This window comes from Haemaphysalis longicornis, unplaced genomic scaffold (assembly GCF_048455015.1).
Source record: "Haemaphysalis longicornis isolate Haplotype H1 unplaced genomic scaffold, Haemaphysalis longicornis Haplotype H1 scaffold_1, whole genome shotgun sequence".
Lineage (NCBI taxonomy): Eukaryota > Metazoa > Arthropoda > Arachnida > Ixodida > Ixodidae > Haemaphysalis > Haemaphysalis longicornis.
In genome coordinates, this window is record NW_027526203.1 from 408,275,234 (window position 1) to 408,298,622 (window position 23,389).

The following is a 23,389-nucleotide window of genomic DNA, read 5'->3' on the forward strand; positions in this document are numbered from 1 at the left end:
GCGGTAATAGGAATTGTTTTACTGCAAACGAAGCTCCTATAACTGCGCACGAGCTGTGAAGGATTCGAGGTTGCCCTTCGTATAATTTTTTTTTTTTTTTGCAACGAAATTTACTCTGTTGCCAAAACTAACTTGTATGTAGCCGTACTTGCTAGGACTAAATTACTGGTCCGCAGTATGGGAAATCAATGAACAAAATAAATGCATCTTGGCAGCTGTAATAAAATAAGTATAATGACGCCTATCTAGTCGGACAGTAATTTCGAAAAAAAAAACGCGCTTGTTTCTCCTCATCATGTGGTAATAGCCCGCGCAGTTAAAAAAACAGTATTTCATCAGGTCGAAGTGATACAACCTACAGCCACACCTGCTTACCTACGGCTATACGGTTACAATGACTCTTCATGGACAATATTTCATGCGGTAGGTCCTGATGTCCTTTCAAAACAAGGATAAGGTTTCAAGCGTGGTTATGTGCTGTGTGTATATGTGGGTATTGGCCGGGTATTACCCTCCAGGTGATGGATCTCCGACGTGAATATATGTCCCTTGTGCCTAGGCAGGGGTCTAGAGCACCAACAGGCCGTTTTTCTGCTCGCAGACGGGCCTGAAAGTAGTTACCCCAGCCTTCACCGCTGCTTCAACAGGTGACGGAACGGAATCCGATGATGCAAAAATGTTCCTTTACGTCGGCAATTTCGCCGCAACACCCTCTTCATCTGCCCTTCTCCGGTGGCTGTCCCATTGAAAACGTAAAAAAAAAAATTACGCCCATCTTCCCGCGAGAGAACCCTGATGTGATGGGACGCATCGGGGGGGGGGGGGGGGGGGGGGGGGTTCAATTGGCGTTTCCATTGGGTTGATTCTCTAAATCGCGTGAAACGTGTTGTGAACGCGTATGATGCATTCCATCACATGCGGGTGTTCTCATACGCGGGAAGATGGGCGTAGTTTTACTTTTCATGCACATGCATACGCGACATGAGAGAGTTGCCATCAGCGTTTGGATTGACGCTGGTACTCGATTGTGTCAAACCACTCGCTGACGGGACTGTTGCTTCCATCGCACTACATCGGAAGAAGCAACGGAGTCGTCGTCGTCAAGCGAAGCACAAGCAAAGTCAAGCGCAGTCAAGCGAACGCACTTGACTGAACCGGCGCAGCGCGCTCACCGCTTTATATTCAGCACTTGAAGGAGAGGAGACGAACGGAGGAGAGTTGCGCATGCGCAGCGAGAGCAAATGCGAGAGAGAAGCGTCAGCGAAGCGCGCGCAGCTGTTATGATAATGAAACAGAGAGAGCGCGTTGCACACAGCTGTTGGTGAGAAGAACGGAGGAGAGTTTGCGCATGCGCAGGTGGTGTGCGGACGCCGCCGGACTACGCCGGAGGGACAAGGCGGGTGAAAGAGATGCGTCGCATATAAAAGACATTACGAATCCTGGGAGTAAGCTTCCACGCAGATGGATCTGGAAGACATGACTTCGTGCAGCGCCAACAAAACGACAAGGACAAAGGGGGCGACGGGCACAAGCGCTTGTGCCCGTGACCCCCCTTTGTCCTTGTCGTTTTGTTGGCGCTACACGAAGTCATGGATTACCGCTACCAAGTAGCCCAAACCCAAACTCTAATGATCTGGAAGAGCACTACTACCCGCAACTACAGTCCACTATATCGCAACTCGCCCACATCATCCGTCGTATATGCATGCACAAACACAGTCTTAAAGAACAAGACACGTGTCAACCTGTGCAAGCATTACTGCTCAGCAGGCTTACATATGGCACTCCCTTTGTCCAACTCCGACCCCAAGAACACGCCGACCCGCCGCGGTGGCTCAGTGGCTAAGGCGTTGCGCTGCTGAGCACGAGGTCGCGGGTTCGATTCCCGGCCGCGGCGGCCGCTTTTCTGATGGAGGCGAAAAGCAAAAACGCCCGTGTGTTCGAGATTTCGGCGCACGTTAAAGATCCCCAGGTGGTCAAAATTAATCCGGAGCCCTCCACTACGGCGCGCCTCATCGCCTGCGTTGCGTCGGCGCGTTAAAACCCACAATCAACCAATCAATCAAGAACACGCCGAATTGGATGCTCTCGTCCGTCGAGCCTACAGGATAGCCCTGGAACTACCTTTCACTTCCACCAACAAGCTCCTTAAACTTGGCCTACATAATTCGCTCTCCGAACTTATAGAAGCCTAAAGAACCAGCCAACTCTTTCGCCTTACGCTCACTCCCACAGGCAGCACAGTCCTCCAGAATTTAGGCCGTCCTACACCAGAACCCCTTGAAGCACTCTAGCCGATACCACCCCATATACGGGCCACCATCAAAGTCAACCCCATCCCACGACATATGCATCCCGAGTACAACAAACGACGTCACCACGCTCGTGTTCGCTACCTACATAGGAAGTACTCATCTGACCTTCCCACTCAACCCTAGCGGTCACCGACACCAACGGCCACTTACCGCCACCTATCCCCATCTGCAGCGGAAGCTACAGCAATAGTAATGCATACAGCAACGTGCGGCTACCTCCCGATCAGTGGCGCACCTACAAAAGGGGGGGGGGGTTGTAACCCCCCCCCCCTCAGAGGTTCGTCGACCCAACCCCCCTCCTCCCTCTTCCATTAAACCGAAGTTGACCCAGTGAAGTTGATGCAGCCTCGAAACCTTCTGTTGTTGGACATTTCTAGTTTAATCTCGAAAAGGCATATTGTTTCACTGGCATTAGAAAACAAAAGAAGAAAACAGGAGCACGAACTTCAGTTTGGTGGCATTTTGACCTCAAGTTATATGAATCGGGAAAAGCGAAAAACATTTCCGCTTCCGCGGCATAATGCCGTCTCGTGAGAACCTCCCTTCATTTGAAACCATCCCGGGATATATTGATTAAGGTCATTTAAAAGCATCCCTGATGTACATGTAGAGCCTAACTAAACCATTGGATTTTCGTGCTCTTAAGGCTATGTGCGTACCTACTTGGGCATCGCTTGAGGTAGTTTAAGAAAGAGAACGAGGACATTTGGTGACAGAAAACGTGTTCGTGGGTAGGAGATTTCTGCACGCGTAAGAATCCCCGGGGTGGTTTAAATTAACTAAATATGAGGCCGGCCCTCCACTACGGCGCGCCTCATAGCCTACATTAAAGCGCATTTACAATTTTTGTAGGGCCACATTATACCACTTTCTGAACTTTTTGTGCGCAACTGCAGTCACGAGGCTTGAGTTATTCGTCGACTTCTAAAAAAGGAAGCTGAAATTTCCCACAGGTTAGGACTGAGTATTGTTCCGCTTGCCTTCTGACCTCAAATCAAATCTAATATGACCAGATCGAATTTATTTTATTTTATTTGAACGCTAAAAAACTTTTTTAATACTAAGCACTACATGTGCTGATATAACCCTCCACCTCCCTTTAAAACAAAGGTTCGGTTTTCTTTTACGTATATCGCCTGGGTTTATGACATCCTAGCGAGGAAAGCGGCAACTTTTCATGCACGCGCAGTAAAACCAGTGAACTCGGATAACAATGAAGTCATGGTATTATAGCGAATTCGCTTCCAGAAACATGGGTTAATTGGTCTACTCTGCTCAAATTCCGCCAACATACATTAGCAGATTTCTTGCACTTGCAGGTAGATCGAACTTAGATCGAACTTGAGTAAACGTTCGCATTCAGACGTATCCCAAATATCGGCTCTATGTCTCTTCCTCCGAAGCTAGCTTGCGAGCATCGTCTGCGCCTCCGCCATGCAAACCATATTTAACAATTGGAAGACAGGTGAACCGCCTTTTCTGTATCTGGTATATAGCAGCGAATAATAGTTAACTGCACTGCGAAGATTTTTTTTTATTTTTGCATTGTTGCAAAAATAAGGGTCACGAGGAGAAGAAGAAGAAGAAAACTTTATTTTTGCAAGGATCCCCTAGTCCGGAGCTCCCGGGATAGCCGACAGGGCCTTCTCTGCGCGTTCAATGAGTGTTCTTTGCACTTCCGCGCTAGAGTCGGCCAGCCTTCTTTCCCATGAAGTGGGGGTAGGATTGGGTATGGGGGAAAGGTTAGGGTTCTGTGTGCATGTCCAGAGAGTGTGATAGATGCTAGGGTAGTCCCCGCAGTTAGGACACTTGGGGGTACCCGGTAATCGTTGAAATCGGTGTGTTAGGTGTACAGTAGGTAGCGTGTTTGTCTGAATTTGCCTTAGTACAGCGGATTCCCGACGAGTGAGTGTTTTGTGTGGTGTTGGGTACTTTTGTCTGTTTTGACGGGCTGTCCGTAGCAGATCCCTGGTGTCAACTGGTTCTTGGGGTCCTGGTTGCGCCCTACGTTCACTTGAATGTGGAAGTGCATGCTCAGGCGCCCGGTGGTTTAACGCTCGGGCAAGTGCGTGTGCGCTCTCATTTCCTGGCATGCCTTCGTGCCCAGGTACCCAGATTACCTTGTAGCACTTTTGACTTGAAGCGAGTACCTTGTTCAGTATGTGAGCGGTATTTCTGTGCATTCGGTTGCAGATAAGTTGCCGGCATGCAGATTGAGAGTCGGTGTAGATGTACACTGTACCGGTGTCTGGCACAGAACGGCAAGAGTGCTCTATAGCACGCGCGATTGACTACACGCATGCTTTACGCTTTGTTTGACTTTATCTGAAAAGAAGGCATTCAGGAATGCTTTAGGTGCAGCTTCTTCCCACCCTGATCTCCCATCATCCCTTCCTTTCCATTCTAGTTCCAAACTCGGGTCCGCGGCGTCGAGCAATGGCAAAATGGCTCCCTGCGTTTTTTTTTTCTTTGTCATGTAAAGGTGTTTCCATTATTCTATTAATCCTGCAGGCGAATTTTATATGTTATGGCGGCTGCTATTGCGCTTGTATTTCGGGGGGGGGGGGGGGGATAAAGAAAAACTCGACAATTACTCTTTTATATTATTATAAAGGTCACTACTGCGCTATCATTTAACGCATTGAACTTCGGGGGGTTTCAATGGTTTCAATGTTTAGTTTCAATGAACAATTGAAACTAAATTGTTCATTATTTTGTTTTTTTAGTGACTTATTATCGCCAGTATTTTATATAACAAATCAGTGACAGTATTGTGTTTTTCACTCGTTTTTTGACGCCGTATTATCAATTGCTTTTTTTTCGAAAATAAGTGAGAGTAACTATTTTCTTTTTACACTTTGTGGAGTCCCTACGACAACGGCTGCGTAAATGAGTGCCACCTCACCGGCAAGGGAATTTGTGATGTTATAAATGACGATTTTGCAAATGACGATTTTATAATGACGAAGAGGTTGCAATTTCCTTCTTGGCAGTTTGCATTTGTGTGCGTTGCTTTCTTCTGATAACGCAAGTACTTGAGGAGTTATTAGCAATGCATTACGTAAGGCACCTATTGTAACTTGCCGCAGGCTTCCATCCCGACTTATTCGTGGTTAGCAGGGACTGCGGCACGTTTATTGTGTTTGTGAATGAAAAATGGGAAATGCTGTGTAACGACGTTGAAAGCACTCTGCAATGTTTTCTGAAGCATACTTAGAATTATTCACCTTCACAAGAACTGCTCATCTGTAATTCTTGGCGCTTTGCCGCAAAGCATAGTTCCTATAATATGGTCGTGATCTGAGACCAATGTCACCTGCAGCTTCCAATCATCAGCACTTTTTTGAGCCGCACACCAGTAAAACAATGTTCGCAGAAGCAGGTGTCGGCGCGACATTATACGTGGTAAAAAAAAACAAGTGCCGACTGCTACAGACATGCTGCAGGTTATAATGAGCCGCTGCAAGTCAAATCGCATGGGATGATGTAAGTGAAAATGAGCAAAGCTTTAGCGCTACTATTCCGACTGATAATTTGTTTCGAACTGCACTGTTAAACCATTTCATTATTATTTATAAGAGAGGTGTTTACTTAGTTTAACAGCACGGGAGAGCGCTTAGTGCGTAAGGAATATTTTCCGCAGCAATCATGCACATCAAAGCAGCGTCCCCGAATAAGACCAACGTTGGATCGCGGCTCATTGGTACCTCTGAAGTTGACATTTAGTACTTTTGTAAAAAAAAAATCACGCCATATCCATGGAATGAATGGTGATAAGTGGGGCGAAGCTCGCGAGGGGGAGATCATCGGTAACACGCGTAACTCTCCCGTGAAAGTTCGCCCATTACATCATTAAGAAAGACGTAAGACTGTGTGCGTACATTGTACAAATCAACTTTTATTTTCGGAGTCAATGCTCCCAGGCCCAGACCTGGTGAAAGACCCCGCGCCATCGAGGACTACCCCGCACCTCCACCACAATTTGTCACGTAGGATGGGACACAACGGTAAAGAAAGAACTTTTATTTAGGGCGAACTTGTGCCCGAACAAGACGAGAGGAAACGAGCAAAGGTCCTTGCGTCTCGTTCGATCTCCGAGAACGACTGCCTGCGTTCGTGGCGGGATCTCTTGCGTGATCTCCCCCTCGCAGTGCACGTGCGCTCGCGCCTCCGTTGGCGAACACAGACAAGCTCGCGCTCCCGGTGCCGAGTTTGCGCTGCCGGTTGCAGCTGGTTCTTGCGCGTGCAACGCGGCCCACTTTGCGACATCTCCGAAAGCATGCGGCGGTCACGTACCACGAGACACAAGGGATGGACAGACCCATGGCTTTAGGAGCTTCGCCCCTAAAAACTTCGCTACTCCGAAAAATTAAAAAAAAAACCGCCACGGTGGCTCAGTGGCTAAGGCGTTGCGCTGCAGAGCACGCGGTCGCGGGTTCGATTATCGGCCGCGGCGGCCGCTTTTCTGATGGAGGCCAAAAGCAAAAACGCCCGTAGGTACGAGATTTCGGCGCACGTTAAAGATCCCCAGGTGGTCAAAATTAATCCCGAGCCCTCCACTACCCCACAATCAATAAATTTGAAAGAATGTATAAGTAATTGAATAAGCGGTTCAAAGAACATTTATGCGAAAAGTAAACAAATGAAAGGGGATCGAGGAACTATCCTCAACAAATAGTTACAGGAGAAATCGCTTGAAAAGTATGCGGATTCGTAAGTAGGCGTTAAATCATCACAAATAAGAGCACAGATGCAGTCTTTAAAAAAACAAATCCTAAAGATCCTGTCCAAAGACAAATCAATGAAAACAAACTGATACGTTCGCACACTGAAAACTCCTTAAAACCCGTTATTTTTTTTATTCGGAACCGAGATTTTAGACCGAAGGGCTGCTGAGTCCGGATGGACGTTCGCCCTGGGGGTCAGCCACCTGTCTTCCCCGAATTCCGCTCGACACACGGGAAGTGGGGAAGGAGCGTGCATGGAGCGTTTAATGAGCCAAAGAAAGAATATCGCCTTCAAAAAATACTGATGGTGGGGTGCCATTTATCTCTGATAGGAATAAAACCCGACCAAATTATGACAAGTACAATTTCGGGCAGAATCATCTGAAAATCACAAGCGACCAGTCCTTGCAAACAATATATCTATGTTGGTTGTATAAAACATCGGAGATTCTTTGAATATTATTCAAGAGCCTTTTCAACTTCCAAGTCACAAAAAACAGTAAACCCAGCATAGTAACTTCTAACGACGACGAGGCCGGGATGGAAGCGTGCGAGAATGTACAACAGGTGCCTTCGGTAATGAATTGATAATGACTCGGTATGTGCATTGCGTTATCAGGAGAAAGCAACGCCCACAACTACAGAATGCCAAAATATTGTAAGATATTCTTCGCCATCACGTTTAAAAGATACAGGTTCCATTGCCCCTGCGGTGGCGCTTAATTACTCAGCTGTTATTTTAGTTCCTGGAAAGTGCAAAAAATAGTTAGTGTCGCTGATTATTGATAAAATGAGCGAGATAAAATACCTGATCATACTGTCGCTAAAAAGACGAAGTAATGAACGAGCTATACGTTTTCTGGCTACTGTTACGCAAATAGATAGGCATTTTTTGGCGTGGCCACAAATTTTTACTGGCCTAAATTAACGCGGAAATTTGAGCAACAACCGTTTAATAAACAACTTCGATTTGCGTGCTTGCAAATCCCATGTTAAAAACGCACGCGAATTTTGCTGCCTCAAACGCTCGCTCGAATTTGTTTTCGTACCGAAACGACCTGTACCGAGCCATCCTGTACCGAAATGTCCTGTACCGAAACGCCCGTGTCCCGAAATGTCCGTGTCCCGAAATGTCCGTGTACCGAAATGTCCGTGTACCGAAAAGACCGTACCGAAGCGCCCTGTACCGAACCGCCCTGTACCGAAAAGACCTAGACCCGTCGGGGGACTGCGGCTCGGGGTCCGAGCTCACGCTGTCAAAACGGTCCGGTCTTCAGAACGAATGGCTCGACAATAAACAACGGCGTCGTGGCGGCCTTCAGTTTTTTCCAGGAATGAGTAAGGCGTCTATTCACGCCATGCAGCTGGTGCCCCGGCGCTTGGGCTCTGGCAGTCCTATCGTCAGTATCATCCCTTCTCTGTTGATTGCCGCCTTTCTCGGGCACAACAGATGTGCCGCCTGTTCTGTGGGCTTCTCGAATTTCGAGCACCGGAGCAGCCGACGTAAACAGTCGTCAGAAGCACCGTCAACGCATCGAAAGCGTACCAAGCCGTCGCCGAACGCGGCCACTCGCTTCCGTCCGCGGCCACCCGCTGGGAATGGGGCGGTTTAGTCGAGCGGCGGTTTTGGAAGTGGTCGTCGGGTATGTCCAGCCTGGCAAACGGCGTTCCTTCTGGCGATGTACTTGTCAATGCAAGACGAATGCGGCCTGGCGATAGCAGCTCAACGCGTTGCAGCGTTTGCTGAGGCAGGAAACAGATACAGAAAAAGGCATCCTCTGGAACGACGTACACAGATGTGCCGACCAAGTTTACTGCATCGCCACTGTTAGAGCCGCACCCTGAAGGGAACCGCGTAGCTGAGTGCCTCAACGGGAACCCGTGCGCTTCTTATGATCCTACTCTCCCATGGCGTGGTGACAAGTGACGAAACACATGCTGCTGCCGAATTCTGCGGACACCACTGGAAAGCAGCAGCCGAGCACTGCTACAAATCTTACTTGCTTAGTTTGGGCCCATTTATATGTCAACTCGGCTGGCTGCGTGTTCGAACTTCTCTTCCTGTGCCGTTCTCTTCCGCCGTCTATGAAGCAGAGAAACACAAAACGGGCGTGGTTCTCATGCCGAGTAACCCATATATTTCCTCTTAGCGAACGCTCCGACACCGTGCGATCCCCAGAGCGTTTGAAACAAACAAACCGAAAGCACAAGACGCGCGTCGCTTTTGAAAACTGAACTCTCTGACCAGGAAAGAAGAGGCCGCGTCGAACCTTCGAAAAAAAAAAAAAAAAACGTGACTCCCCGCTGCTTTGTTGGGCTTGGACGAACGAGTTCGGCGCTAGGCTGAGCGACGAGTGTTCCGAACGGATGGTCTAAACGAAGTTACATTAGGCGGGGCCTTATTTCCTCGTCCTGGTTTTCTCCCTAGAAGTGTCACTACCCATGGCAACGTATATAAGCAAGCTAGAATAAATGGCCCCTTCCCGTGCCCTTGGAGGCGAGGTACTGGGCTGCATCCTCCTTGCCACCGCCTAATCCAGCACTGGTGCTTGCTCATTCATTCCTTTGCGCCGGCCGGAAAGTGGCTACGAAGAAAAGGGGGGCATAGCCGGCCTCTCAGTGCCGGTGTGAGGAGGGAGTCTTGCACCTCCGCTCCCTTTTAAAGACAAGCCGCTGTCTCCGTGTTCATTCATTTACTTCCGGGTGACCGCTGAAGTTGTACTCCCTGCTGCCCGATTCTCCTTGCGCCCATAGTTTTCGATACGTCTTAGGCGATGATGCAGTCATGCCGCGTCCACGCGTGATTGCGTGACTCGTGAAAATGAGCCACATGATCAAGGCCGCCTCATTGAAGTGCCAGTCGAACACGCTGCTGACTTACTTCTCAAAGAAGAATCGAAATGTGGAGTCCCCGGACTTGGCTTCAACATCAGAATGTGCGGCGCCCAGCATGGAGGAGCCCGCGATCCAGCAGACGCCACTTTGTTCCCAGCCTCCTCCAGTCCTCGAGCCTGTACACCCTAACGACATTGGAGTCTACGCTGGGAAGTCGGTAAGTGGGGCCATTTCGGTATAGTCGCCATTATGTTTACTGACTACGGAAGCAACGAGCGCGAAGTTGATTGCGTTTGCGGATGTGCAGGCCCAAATGAGCTGCAGCAACTGCGTAATTTTTAAGGACGTAATTTTTAATTAACGTCCAATGAATCGTTGGTGGAATATTCCTAACAACCTGAGCATAATTAGATGGTTTTAATTTATGTTTTTGGAATTTATATGTAATCTATTAGGTGGGTTCCATGTCATGGATCCTTGTTTACGGCGTACCACTTGGGCCTACTTGCACGACAAACCCGGAATTTTATCTAAGTGAATAAAAACTTAGGAAGGACTGGACTGGACTGGAAAGGAGGTCCCCCAGGACTATTCAAGGAATGGGAAGCCTATATTATCAGAATAACGCAGGTAGTAGCTGTCGTGAGAGATCGTTAATTTGCCTTTTTTTAATTCATAGTAAGACCAATAATAGCTTATTTCCGCAACCCTCCCGCACCCCGGTACACTGTATACGAGCATACGAACACCACTTGGGTGTTCACAACGATAGGGGCTTAACGAAAGTTCACATGCTTACTGAATATTTGAGGTGGCAAGCTGTGCAATTTGTTCTAGAGAAGCTGCATTGAAGCTGGGGTTACGTATATTTTCGGCAAATACTAATGCTTGCGTTTTTTATGGCTACAATACTACAATATGGGGCCATCTTCAACTATACTTATTCTGATTCGCAGTGCAGATAGCTTTCTGTGCCTAGGCCTATGTCATCCAGCTTTACAAATTGGCTCGACGTATACGATATGCTTGTTTAAATCTTAAGCATGCACCAACGAACACTCTATAGCGGCACGTGGTGAGTGCGGGGTCAGATGGTCTGGCATTCCGCGCATTTTGGCCCACCAAGCTAAGTTTAGTTTCGCTAACTAACCCAAAATTGTCTTGAAGAGATCGTAATTGAGCATGTCGTGCCTTTCATTGACTATTTTGTTTCCAGATTCGGGCGCTGACCTGAATGCGAGGGCCCTCCATTTCACCATCTATATGTTTGCTAACATTGAATGCGATAGGTCTAAGAATTTTCATGGCAACACTGTCGTAATGCACCAAACGTGATACCGTTTGATCGCTTCGGTGTGCGTGCGAGATATATACGGTAATCTTGCTTCATGGCGGTACATGCTGCTGGGTGCACTGACGACGCTGTTGAAGCATTTAAAAGCTATGATTGGAATGCGAAGGCGCTTGCACCGCGGTATCGGGACAGCATCGAGCCGGTGCGTTGGGCCTGCAACAGCAGCACGTCGGCGTGCGTTGTTCTTGTTGTTCTGAGGGTGCGAGCATACGCCTTGCAGAATAAACGGTTGTGCTGACTGCTACCTGGGTGTCCGATACAACAAGCATCAACAATATTTCCTAATACCGCGCTCTCTCGCAAACATTATTGGCCTGTTTGCATAAGTTTATTTGTGGGCCCGTCTGTTTCGTGTGTGTGGGTGTCCACGTGCTGTGTTCGAGATGATATTGTTGATAATCTAACGCAGAAAAGGTTACTAACACAGCAGTATTTGCTCAGATGAAAAATTGAGCGAGGTAGTACATTTTTTAAAAATAAAGAGCTAAAAAAGACGACACGCCAGAAAAGAATACGAACATCGCAGCGCTGTCTGTTCACGCTGTGTATGTCCGTATTCTTTTCTTGTGTCTATTATACGCTGTTTATTAAAGCAACAGTATTTATTGGCTTGTTGCCATTTATATCACCCTCCTATATGTAGGCCCAGTTATCAGTTTTATTTGAAGCGGACTGTATACTGGCTACCTGGAATAATTGGTTTTAATGGTGGCGCTACAACTATAAGCGTTCCAGTTCGTGAGTGTAATTATAATTATGTTTTTGTCGTTGAGGTGACGGACGCAAAGAAGAAAGAGCTGCTCACGAGTGCCTGGACCCCTTCCGTCAATTTTCCATTCAAGCCAACGGGCACAAGAAACCTGAAGTTCCAGTACCGGTGGTTGCAGCGATGGAAGTGGTTTTTCTACTCAAAAGCTGAGAACGGGGCCTTCTGCAAGTACTGCGTACTTTTTTCGCCACTTGGTGTTGGCGAAAGAGGTTTGCCCGCTGGTAAACTTGTGCTTTCTAAATTTGATAATTGGAAAAAAGCAATTGAGATTTTCAACGAGCAAGAAAACAAAACTTTTCACAAAAACAGTGCTCTAGACGCAGACCAATTTCTGCAAATATCAGAAGGAAAAACAATGCCGATTTGCCAAGACATCGACGCCGGTCTGAGGCAGCAAGTTGCCAAAAACAGAGAAAGGTTGACTCCTATCATCACAATGGTACTGTGGTGCGGAAGGCAGGGAGTTCCTCTGCGAGGCCATAGAGATGGCGGGAAAATGGATTTACGCACTGAGCCCGGTGAAAATGAAGGGAATTTTAAAGCGCTCTTAACATTACGTTCATGCAACGGCGATGAGTTGCTGAAGAAACACCTAGAAGAATGCAGTGCTAACGCAACACACACGAGCTGGAAGACCCAAAATGAAATAATATCCGCGTGCAACACCATTATCTTGCGAAAGCTTGTTGCTAAAGTCAACGCTGCGAAGTTCTTTTCTGTAATGGCGGATGAGACGACAGATATCGGCGGTGTTGAGCAGCTGTCATTGTGCGCTCGATATGTAGATTTAGAGCAAGCTGTGGTAAGAGAGGAGTTTCTCCAATTTATTCCGGTGGCTGACATGACAGGTAGAGGCCTGGCCAATACCATTTTAAGCAGCCTGAGTGACGTAGGCGTCGCTACGGAGTACCTCAGAGCTCAAGCTTATTTATGACGGGGCTGCTTCAATGAGTGGGGCTTATAACGGTGCTCAAGCGCACATACAGCAGCATTTCCCCAATACCATGCATGTTCACTGCGGTTCGCACAACCTGAATTTAAGCCTGTCTAGTGCATGCTCCGTATCCCAGATCAGAAACTGCATGGGAACAGTTTCCAAGGTATGCGAGTTTTTTCACACTCCAAAACGTCAAGCTGCTCTCACTGCTCAGATAGAAAAGCTATAGTCTCGATAACCCGTGTGACGCGCCTAAAATCGCTTTGCCCTACCCAATGGGTTCAGAGGCATGACGCTCTCCTTGTGTTTGTTGAACTTCTCAAACCTGTTATGGTGACTCTCCAGGACATTGCCGTTAACTGGAATGACCGGGAATCTTCCTCGAATGCTGAACTCCTGCTGAGTGCAACGCAGAGAAGCGAATTTCTTGTATCTCTTTTTGTGGCGGACAAGGTCTTTAGCTTGAGCTTGCCATTAAGTAAGTACTTGCAAACTACAAACATCGATCTTTCGTCCGCCGTCCAGTTGGCTGAGGATGTTTTAGGAGCGGCGAGACGTCTACGATCCGGAGCTGACGAAGCATTTCATGAGCTCTTTGAACAAATCATGACAACAAGTGATGATCTTGGATAGGATATTCAAGTACCAAGGATTGTGGCTAGGCAAACAACGCGCTCTAATGCGGAGTTCGGAAATACAGAATAGTACTTCCGTCGTTGTATTTTTATTCCATTTCTCGAAGCTTTCGCAGAACAAATCAATGAACGATTTGTGAAGCACAAGAACATTCTTGCTCAATTTCAAGTTCTTCGCCCTTCATTGCCAGTTGATTGTACGAGCCAAGACGACAAGAAAGCTGTACGTCACCTCTGTGAGCGTTACAGCAGCGATGTTGGGGACTCCATCTCTTCAGTTGTTGGAGAGCTGCACCTATGGTATAAGAAAGTCCAACGGCTAGAGAAACATCCCAAGGGTCCGATCGATGCACTGAAAGTGTGTCCGTCTTCCGTGTTTCCGGGGGTTCAAAATCTGCTTCGGATAATGGCGACCCTTCCAGTTACAACTTCTACAAATGAGAGGTCTTTTTCTACATTGAGGCGCTTGAAAACGTACCTCTGCAACACAACAGGTGCACCGAGATTAAATGGACTAGCGCTGTTAAATGTTCTCAGAGAATTTGCCATATGTGCGGACGAGATCTTGAATGAATTGGCAGCAAAGCCGCAGCGATTTGACTTGTAGTAGTGTGTTTGAGTTGAGTTGAGTTTGAGTTGTAGTGTGTTTGCAAATTACAGTTGCAATTTGAATGCGGAGACTGCATGATCAGTGTTGCTTTTATTTGATTGGCGCCATGATAAAGCTTGCAAGCGTTTCTAGTTTGGATACAGCGCACAATCTACGCTAATCTCTACTGTCCCTTTGACGGAAGGATACCAAAGGCCTTTTTCATTTTCGAAATGACACCTGCTTACATAAATAAGTTCCTGACAAAAGGACTATGATTGTACGCTCCTCTCCACTTCTATTCCCCCGCGCTCGTTTTATTCCGGGAGCCTCATTTCCAGTTCAGGGTAGCAGATTGTGCTATATACGCCTGGTTAACCTTCCAGCCTTTCCTTTCGCTTCCACCTCCTCCTTGTAATTTATGTATCGTTGCTTGGTATTGTTAAAAAGCGCAAAAATATTCTGTGTATACTGTGCGTGTTATCTTTACGTGCATTATTTTTTGTTGGTGTGTGTGTGCGTCCGTGCATGATAAAGTAACTTTAGTACAAACTACCTCATTTTATTTTTGTTTGGAATAGCCGGCCCCACATTGGAATGTGACCAACCTCTCCAAAAAATGAATATTTCTCTCTCGTCCATGTGTGGTATTTCTTGGTGGTGCATGCACAAAAGTTAAAAAGCTTGTTAATGTTTTGTATATATTTTGTCCATTATATTTGTGTGCATTGTGTGTTGTTGCGTACGTGTGGCAAAGTAATTTTAGTTTTAGCTATTTCATTTTATTTATTAGGTACAATGTATACCACATTATAAGACTTCAGTGGTTTGGAGTAGCCCACTCCACATTGAAATTCGACGAACCTCTATTAAATAAATATTTCTCTTTCTCTACCGTGTGTTATCTCTTTTGCATGCAGAGAAGCATATGATATATGCATGTTTATAGTATAGTAATCAAAGTATTTCCCCTTTTTATGTAGCCTGTTAAAAACACCACCACAATTTGTTGTGAAAATTTCAGCCCCCCCCCCCTCCCCCCCAGACAACAATCCTGGGTGCTCTAATGCTCCCGATTATCACCGACTCGCAGCAAGCCTGTCGAAGATACCTCCTTGGAAGAATTCCTCTACCTGCCCGCAAGCTTCTACAAGCCCTAGTATGACCTCCTAACGTAACCATCGTCTGGACCCCAGGTCACGCCTCCCTCCCCAGGAACGAAGCAGCCCACGCTGCGGGCCGCGAACTCCACTACCGGGCACTCCCGAAGAGGCCGGGCGACAGTGCTGCCAACCTGCGAAGCCACTTTCCCCCTAGCTCGGATAAAAAAAATCCCTAGATTTCCCTAGACTTTTTGGGGAATGCGGTTATTAGATGTTTCCTCGTAGATAATGTGTTTAGCGGTAACCACATGAAGCGATTTTTGTGAGCGACGCGACGAACGATGCGACGGGGATCCGCAATCGCTCGTCCCAATCGCTCGCTAAGGCAACCACATGAGAGTGATCACGTGAGCTACGGCGAAACGCGATCCCAATAATTAGCGAGTTTTAGATCGCAGTTTTTCACGGTACGCTCCGCTCCGATAGCAAGCGGTAGAATCATTGCGCTTGCGTGGCGCGCCGCCCGCGAACGGCATTTGCTCCGGTTTCGCTGAGAGCGCCGCCGGTACCGGAGCGGACCGTAGAAAACGGTCAGCTAAAACTCTATTGCCGCACATCGCCAAATACGATTATCAAAATACACACGCCGCAAGGTTTTTCACAAAAACGGAAAATCTAGCGCTACACAACATTTAACACAAAAATCTTGCACTCGAAACAGTGAACTTGTAATACCACGCAAGTATATAAAAAAGAAGAAGAATAGAAACGAGCACAGACGATGCGCAGCGCATGATATATACAAGCGCGCAAGTTTAAAAATTCATCAGTCATGTTTTTTTTTTTCAAATTTACACCAACAATGTCGAACTTAGGAGCGGTACTTTGCTGGGCGCACATTTATGTGAAATAGATACCTGCGCTTCATTGAGAGACTGAAATCCACAGGTATATCAAAATAATGAATGCTAAAATTATAAAGGGTGCCATTACACGACTGAAGGCATAAGACCACGTAGACGCAAAAAACATCTCTAGATCTTGACAAATTTCCCTTTTTCCCTAAAGACGACCAAATCCCCTAGATCTACGGAAATTTCCCTAGAATTGGCAGCACTGCCGGGCGACTTGGACACCCTGACTGACACCCTACTCCCACTACCGCTACTCCGATATCTTAGCGCACTATCGCCACACCCGCCGAGAATACCCTCCCCCACACCCTGCACTCACAAACAAAGAATCCCACATCTGGCGACGTCTCCGAACCAATACCTTCTACAACAGCACCATCCTGTCTCATATCTGCCGTTTCACTTATAACAGCCCTGACTGCCACACCCCAGACACAACCCCCCACCTCGTATTCTCCTGCCCACACCACCCCTCCCCACTCCCCTCACCTACTCCCGAGCATTGGGAATGCGCGCTGACCAGCTCGGACCTGCAGGACCAGCAAAACCTGATCCAGCGGGCCACCCGAGCAGCGACAGCACGCGGCTACCTGGACTAAGGCGGCCGCCAATCTGCTCTAAATATGTATAATAAACGTTTGTTCGTCCCCCTCCTACCGGAACAGTGCACCTCGCTCCGTCTTGCCTGGTTTTCAAGACGCCTATATCAGTTGCGCATATTTTTTCTCCGTTTGCTCTCCGACGATTGTGTTTCCTTTTTATGAATACTACCGGGCGTATCAAGTATGATATGCACATGCAATATGTGTTCGGCACTTTTCGTTTGCTTAGAATTATTTTTTTGCAGTCCCTCAAATCATTGTCCTCGACTGCAGCAGTGGTGAATTGCAACGTTAATAAATGCAGAAATTCGGACACAAGCGAAAGAAGTTGCAATTCAAGATTTGTAGCCGCTCTATGTACCCGAAGAATCCCCTTTCTACGCGGACGTAGTTGATGCCGCGCAGACACAGAGGGAAAATAATATAAAAAAACAAAGGCCTTAAATTGGCTCTCTCGCGCTGCTTAGGCGGAACCTTTGCACACATGCACTTTTATGCACATCCTACGTGGCATAAATACATAGCAGTTGCATTGCATTCATTACATTCGCATCGAATTACACGCGGTCATGTGAGTATCACGTAGCTGGAAATGCTAGGTTAGAAGTAGGCATTCAATTTTATTTTCCACTTACCTGCTCGGCGTCTATAAACGCGACATGCACTGTGAAAGCATTTCGAACAAAAAGTAAAATTCCTGGAAAGAGCTCACCATTCACGCCCCCTCCCCCCTCTTGCGCCTTTTTTTTTTTTCTTTTTTTTTTTCTTATTCCCATGCTGTACACACGCTGCTAGGGTGGTCTCCGTGTTCGAGTTTCGGTTTGTACTACGTTGTGCGCATATTTTCGGAAACGTACTTATACCTTGGGTTAATTAACCGCGTACGCTCGCCCTGGCATACTGACGCGCTCAAATAAAGCACGCTACATTAACACCCATTACATGCACTAAGAAAAAACTCGCGAGATTTGTACAACCCTCGTACGAATTCGAAAGCTCGGCTCCCCCTACCGCACTACCGCATTTCCTCGGTTAACAGCTTCCATTTGACACCAGTGTGCAAAACGCGTTGCAAATGAGGAACTTGTAGCAGCGGTGACGAATGGGCTTCTCTTTTCCGGATATTGCGTACTTGGATCGGCGTTTTCCCGGACGCATACTGGCGCCTCTTTTCTCCCTGTGTTTATACAAATCACCCCAACTGTATATAGTGACGTTGTACGGTGTACTCCACGTTTTACAGATTCATTTATGCTATGAAAAAAAAAAAGGCACGCTGACGAACAATGAACAGACGCCCACCTTTGTCACTGGGAGGGAAGCAGACCCACTCTGTCGGAAATCAATTTCTCAGAAGGCAGAACGCCCAAGAGCGAAATTATCCAGGTCTCTCCGGCGACACACACAGAAAGCGTGCAGGGCGCGCGACCTACTTCCGTCCTTCGGTACAGCTGTTTAAAACTCGAGGATGGCTCACTGCGGAGTTCCCATCGAGCCGACGTCTGCCGCTAGACGCGCGAGTGCACGGCGGGCCTGTGTAGGCTGCAAAGCTCCCCTGCGGAAAAAGCAGGTACTGTACGTGTGGCGTCAAATTGTCGCTCGAGCGACGTCAACGCTGTAATGTGGCGGCTGCGATGGCGCGTACCATACGCTTCCTCCTGCCATAGCCTCCATAAAAGAAGAAAAAAAAAGCACGGTCAAAGAAAAAAAAGCCCATAAAATCTGAAGGCAGTCCTAACCTATGCGCCGCTTGATCCGACTTCCCTGTTAGCAGCGACTGCGAACAGCGGCATAAGAACGTCAGCAATTTGCATTCGCCCAGAGCCAATCTTTGATGCGGTTGTGAAACAAGTGTCGCGCGACCGCCCCTGCGCCATACTTTCGTAGAATTCGTAGAATTTAACGCCAGATCTTCCATGCTCTTTTCCATCACTGTCGAGTGACGAATGCAAAAAGCACGTCTGCTTCCGCCACTTCACCCGAGAACTTGCTCCTGAAAGATGGGTTAGGTAAACGTATCGGGCGAATTCCGGCAGATTTTATACGTGGGGATGTTTTAGAAAATGACCAAAAAATGGGCGGATAACTGCTGAATTGAAAATAAGTTCGAGCTGATTTTGTTAATGCAGGTGGCTAACGCTTGTGGTACCAATGGGCGCTTGTGGGTGATCGCACAATGACAGCACCAAGCTTACCCGGAGTCCCCTTTCGTTGTTTGAAGACAGTTCCTGACACAGGAAGGACCCGCCAAAGAAGCCGCAGCAGTGCACAAAACGACGTTCACGCGGCTCATTCCCTTACGGAGGGCGGAAAACAAACATCCAAAGTTTTGCACGCGAGCACCCGATTAAGGGCCCAGACAACACACGGTTAACGAGCCATACATGCGCACACCGCGTTCATCAACTACGAACTGTGCCTGGGCCGCACCAATGTTGTTGCTATTGCGTCACCGAAAGCACCGCAGAAGCTTGCAAAAAGTGAGGAGACATTTCAACGCTGTCTGGAGGACCAAGGCCTCTGCACTTTGCCTGTCATGCTATTGGCCGCTCAAGGGCCACAGCAGTGATGTGTTACGAGAATTTGTTACGAATGTGAAACGTGCATGCAGCACGAACCGTCTTCGAAGCCCACCGTTGAGATATGCGCACGGCTAAGGCTATGTTCAGACTACTGACGCAAAAGACATATCGTCATCTATGGACGTTAAAAAACGGCGTGTCACGCAGTTCGCTTGGCTGAGACGTAAACTGACGTAATTCTTTAAAGATATTACGACAGGTGCGGCAACACTCTGAACCCGGTCTAGCGTGGCACTTCGAGCATGTGCTGCGCAGACTTGAGTTTTTAGGTGGATACTGAAGTCTAATGATGTCGACTACCCCATTGTATTGGGCCCGCTATTACTGACTTATTGGCAGATAGGGCAGCAGGATAAAAAAAAAAAACAGGTGAAATCCGCTAGCTATTCATGATAAAATTCCCTCGGGCTCAGGTACACTCATAATTCATTAGCATTCAGTTTTTAAAATTCACACGCGGTAACAAATCATGCGGGTGCAAATTCGTGTGCTCAAATTCTTGTATTCAGTACGACATGATCTCTCAACTCCTGTGAGGTAAAGAATTTTCGCTGCCGATTTAATACAGCTATACTTGCTAGGTCATAATAATATTACCACCACTTGCAAGCAATTGTAAGTATATATTGGATACCCAACACTTGGTATAGGCTGCGTGTTCATGTTCGTGACAGGGAGGCTGCAGGCCCGATGGTGTGCTGGGGGATTGGGGCCCTGGGGAAAAGCAAACATTGGGCGAGGGGACGTGTGCTCACTGTTCAGTTCATTTACATCGAAGCTGTTTATGGTTAGGGTCCCGTGCATTCTTGTTCTGCATCCTGAAAAAAATTAAAGCCGTTCCACTCAATGTGAAAGCTGTTGGAAGTGCAGAGCAGTGATTCGCCATAATGGGCTGTAGCGCCTTTATCCGCTCACTGCTACCACCCAACGCATTTCAAATTTACCGCCTTCGCAGTGCTCGCGCGCCCCCTGCCTGAAACTTCACCAGCGGGAGTTCTATTCTTTTTGTGCTTGCTTTTCCTCCCGCACGTGCCGGCGTAGCACTGCCACTTTTTTTCGCTTAATATCGTAAAAACCAACCCCACGAGCCTTCCTAACCAAATGAACGCGGGTGCTGCCGGTTAAATACGTGTATTTTGCCTCAAATGTACCTACAGTTTTCTTTGCGCTAAACAACGGGGAGATCTATGAGAAGCGCCAGCGGTTGACGAGTTTCGAACGCTTATGATTATATAAACCACTTGGCTTTTGAAGCCTCTGGGTTACGCCGCGACGACGGAACGCCGTGTGTCTCTACTTGGGTCCAGAGAGCGAGATAAGACGACAAGGAGAGCCCCTAAAGTGCTCTGCACTTAAAACACGCTGTGTAAAAGGGAACTGTTCCCGCGAGTCTCAGACGCGCGAGGCGTCCATGGATATGTCTGTTTTTTTAATGCGTAGCATTCTTCGCCAAGTTACCCCACAGCCACGATCGTGTAACGCCTTGCATTTCCACAAAAATGCAGATATCGCGGAAGTTACACCTGCAATCGTTACAATCGTTACCCTCGTTACCTGCAATCGTTTTCGTGCAGCCCCCGACTGGAATGGCCTTTCCGCTGATCTTGCCACCTTAATGTGCCACTCAACCTTTACACAAAATGTCACTCGCTTCTTTTCAATTTGAATACTCAAGCGCGTTGTTGTTTTGTACCCCTCGTTCTCGCTTTGTTTTTGTTTTTATTTCTGCAATGTGTTAAGTTGTTACGCCTGTTGATATTTATACCGATCCTGCGTATGTATTCCTTTCTTTTCTCTAGTGGTGACCCCTATTCGTATTTATACCCGTCCTGCATATGTATTGCATTTGTTGTATCTGTTTCCCGCCCCTTATGTAATACCCCCTCTAGGGGGTCTAAGAGGTAATAAAGTGATCTGATGATGTGAATGGAGATAATTGGTCAAACGAAATTTTGAAAAACTAAAAAATAATAAAAATTGAAAGAAAAAAAAATGCAGGAAACGGCGAACCGTGCAACGCGGGGTTCATGGCTAGTCACAGATTGAGTTAAAATTCCAAGTGATGTGCTGCTAGGGCATGTGGGGCCTCAAATTGAAGGTATCGATGGGGGAAATCACGTGTGACAAACAAAAAATGCTTCCTGTTAACAATCATGGCATAGTCTCGGTGAGTCATAATTAGGGCTGAAATTCATAGTGACGCCCCTTAGGTGTGTGGAGTATCGAATTAAATGTTTATATTAGGAAAATAACGTTGGACAAATAAGAAATGCATCCTGGTCATAACCACGACATAGTCATGGTGAGTCGTAGATTGCTTTAAAAATCATAGTGATGCCGCTAGGCTGTGCGGGGTATCGAATTGAAGGTCTCGTTAAGGGGATTCACTTGGAACAAAAAAAAAACTTCTTACTGGTTATAATCATGACATAGTCATGGTGAGTCATAAATAGAGTTGGAATTCATAAGGATGATACCAAAAGTAAAGATTTTGATTGGGACAGTAACGTTGGATACATAAGAAATGCGTCCTGGTCATAATCATGACAGTCATGGTAAGTCATAGATTGGTTTATAATTCATAGTGATGCGGCTAAGGCGTGTGGAGTATCGAATTGAAAGTCTCGATGATGGGATCCACCAGGGAATAATAAAATTGCTTCCTGGTTATAATTGTGACACCATCATGTTGAGTCATAAATATGGTTAAAATTCAAAGTGATGGGCCGATAGAGCATGTGGGATATGAAATTGAAAGTCTCGATGAGGGACATCACATCGGGCAAATAAAAAAAATGCTTCCTGGTCATAATCATGACTCAGTCATGGTGAGTCATAAATAGGGTTGGAATTCATAAAGGTATTCCTTAGGCGTGTGGGGAATCAAATTAAAGGTTTCGATCACTGCAGTTCACATTGCTGACAAAAGCGGAAAAAAGGGTCGGTTAAGCAAAACACCGGGAAACACTGTTTAGCACCTATGAACGGGCGTCTGAAGGGCAGGCGACAGTGATGGCGACGCCTGCTAAAACACCGATGCGAGTGGGACCACTGGCCGACGTCGCTACCGTGCGAACCTTTTCTACACTCTTATTTTTCATTCGCAAGATCCAGTTGTCAGCTGCTTACCACGGTCTAAGGAGTAGAGAGCGCCTACCTGCAGGTGTCGCTGCGGCCCTCACCGTCTTTGTGTCTACATAAGTACGTGCATGGCTAGCAAAGATCGCAGGTCTATGTTGTGAGCTTCTGTCGTCTAGTACGGCCACAACTCATTAAAGTAGCAAATTGGAAACCGCGTTCTAAGCGCACAGAAAAGAGGCAAAAAATTGCTCATCCCTCCCCCCTCCAACTGGGTGTCTACCTGCTCACCGTATGAGCAATTCTTGTCCTGTGTGCCAAGCTAAATGCTAATGCTGTAAGTATAAATACGAGCGCATAAAAGGATGTAGTGGGGGATTGCGGTATTAAAATGCAAGCATGGCACAATTGTGTCAACGCTGTGGAGTAACGTGACCGCACTGTAATTTCGCAGTGTCATAATCGCTCCAGCCACCTTTGAATGTTGTATTTTATTTGAGGGCATTATCTGAGGCTGTCAGCTGGCATTTAAAAAAATGCTCATTTACGGTACCGACTAAATGTTATCCACGGCAGCAGAGGTGGAGAATCTCTGCGGCGGGGAAGAATGGCCGCGCATGCTGCTGTAGATTCAGGCGAATGCGCGGCCAAGGGATGCATGGTAGCCGTGTGCAACAACCGCTCTGGCGCACCGCACCTGCCCGGAACAGCTTGCACGTCTAGAGATTTTCTTTCGGAGGATTCGATTGAGGTCACTAACCAGCCATTAGCCGCTAACAAGCTAAAGGCAGCGATTGACTGCTTTGGTTGCAGTGATGCTGGTTCAAGAGCCAGCTTGGCCGTAGGCCCTAGCTGAAGGTCGATACAGCCCTTATAAAAATCAAGACCATTCCATTCCTGGCAAAAGGCGCCCATTCACATTCCAATCCTTCCAGCGTTGCCCCCATTC

At 47.2% G+C, this 23,389-nt stretch overlaps 1 protein-coding gene across 2 annotated transcripts in view; it reads right to left on the reverse strand.

Annotated features, from left to right (window-relative positions):
* LOC144155468 (puratrophin-1-like) overlaps positions 1-19,165 on the reverse strand; it is a 640,065-nt gene extending 620,900 nt beyond the window's left edge. For both annotated transcript variants that reach the window (XM_077686932.1, XM_077686931.1), the window contains exon 1: positions 18,976-19,165. The gene's annotated coding sequence lies outside the window, so the exon portion shown is untranslated. The remainder of the gene's footprint in view (positions 1-18,975) is intronic.
* Between the last annotated feature and the right edge of the window lie 4,224 nt (positions 19,166-23,389).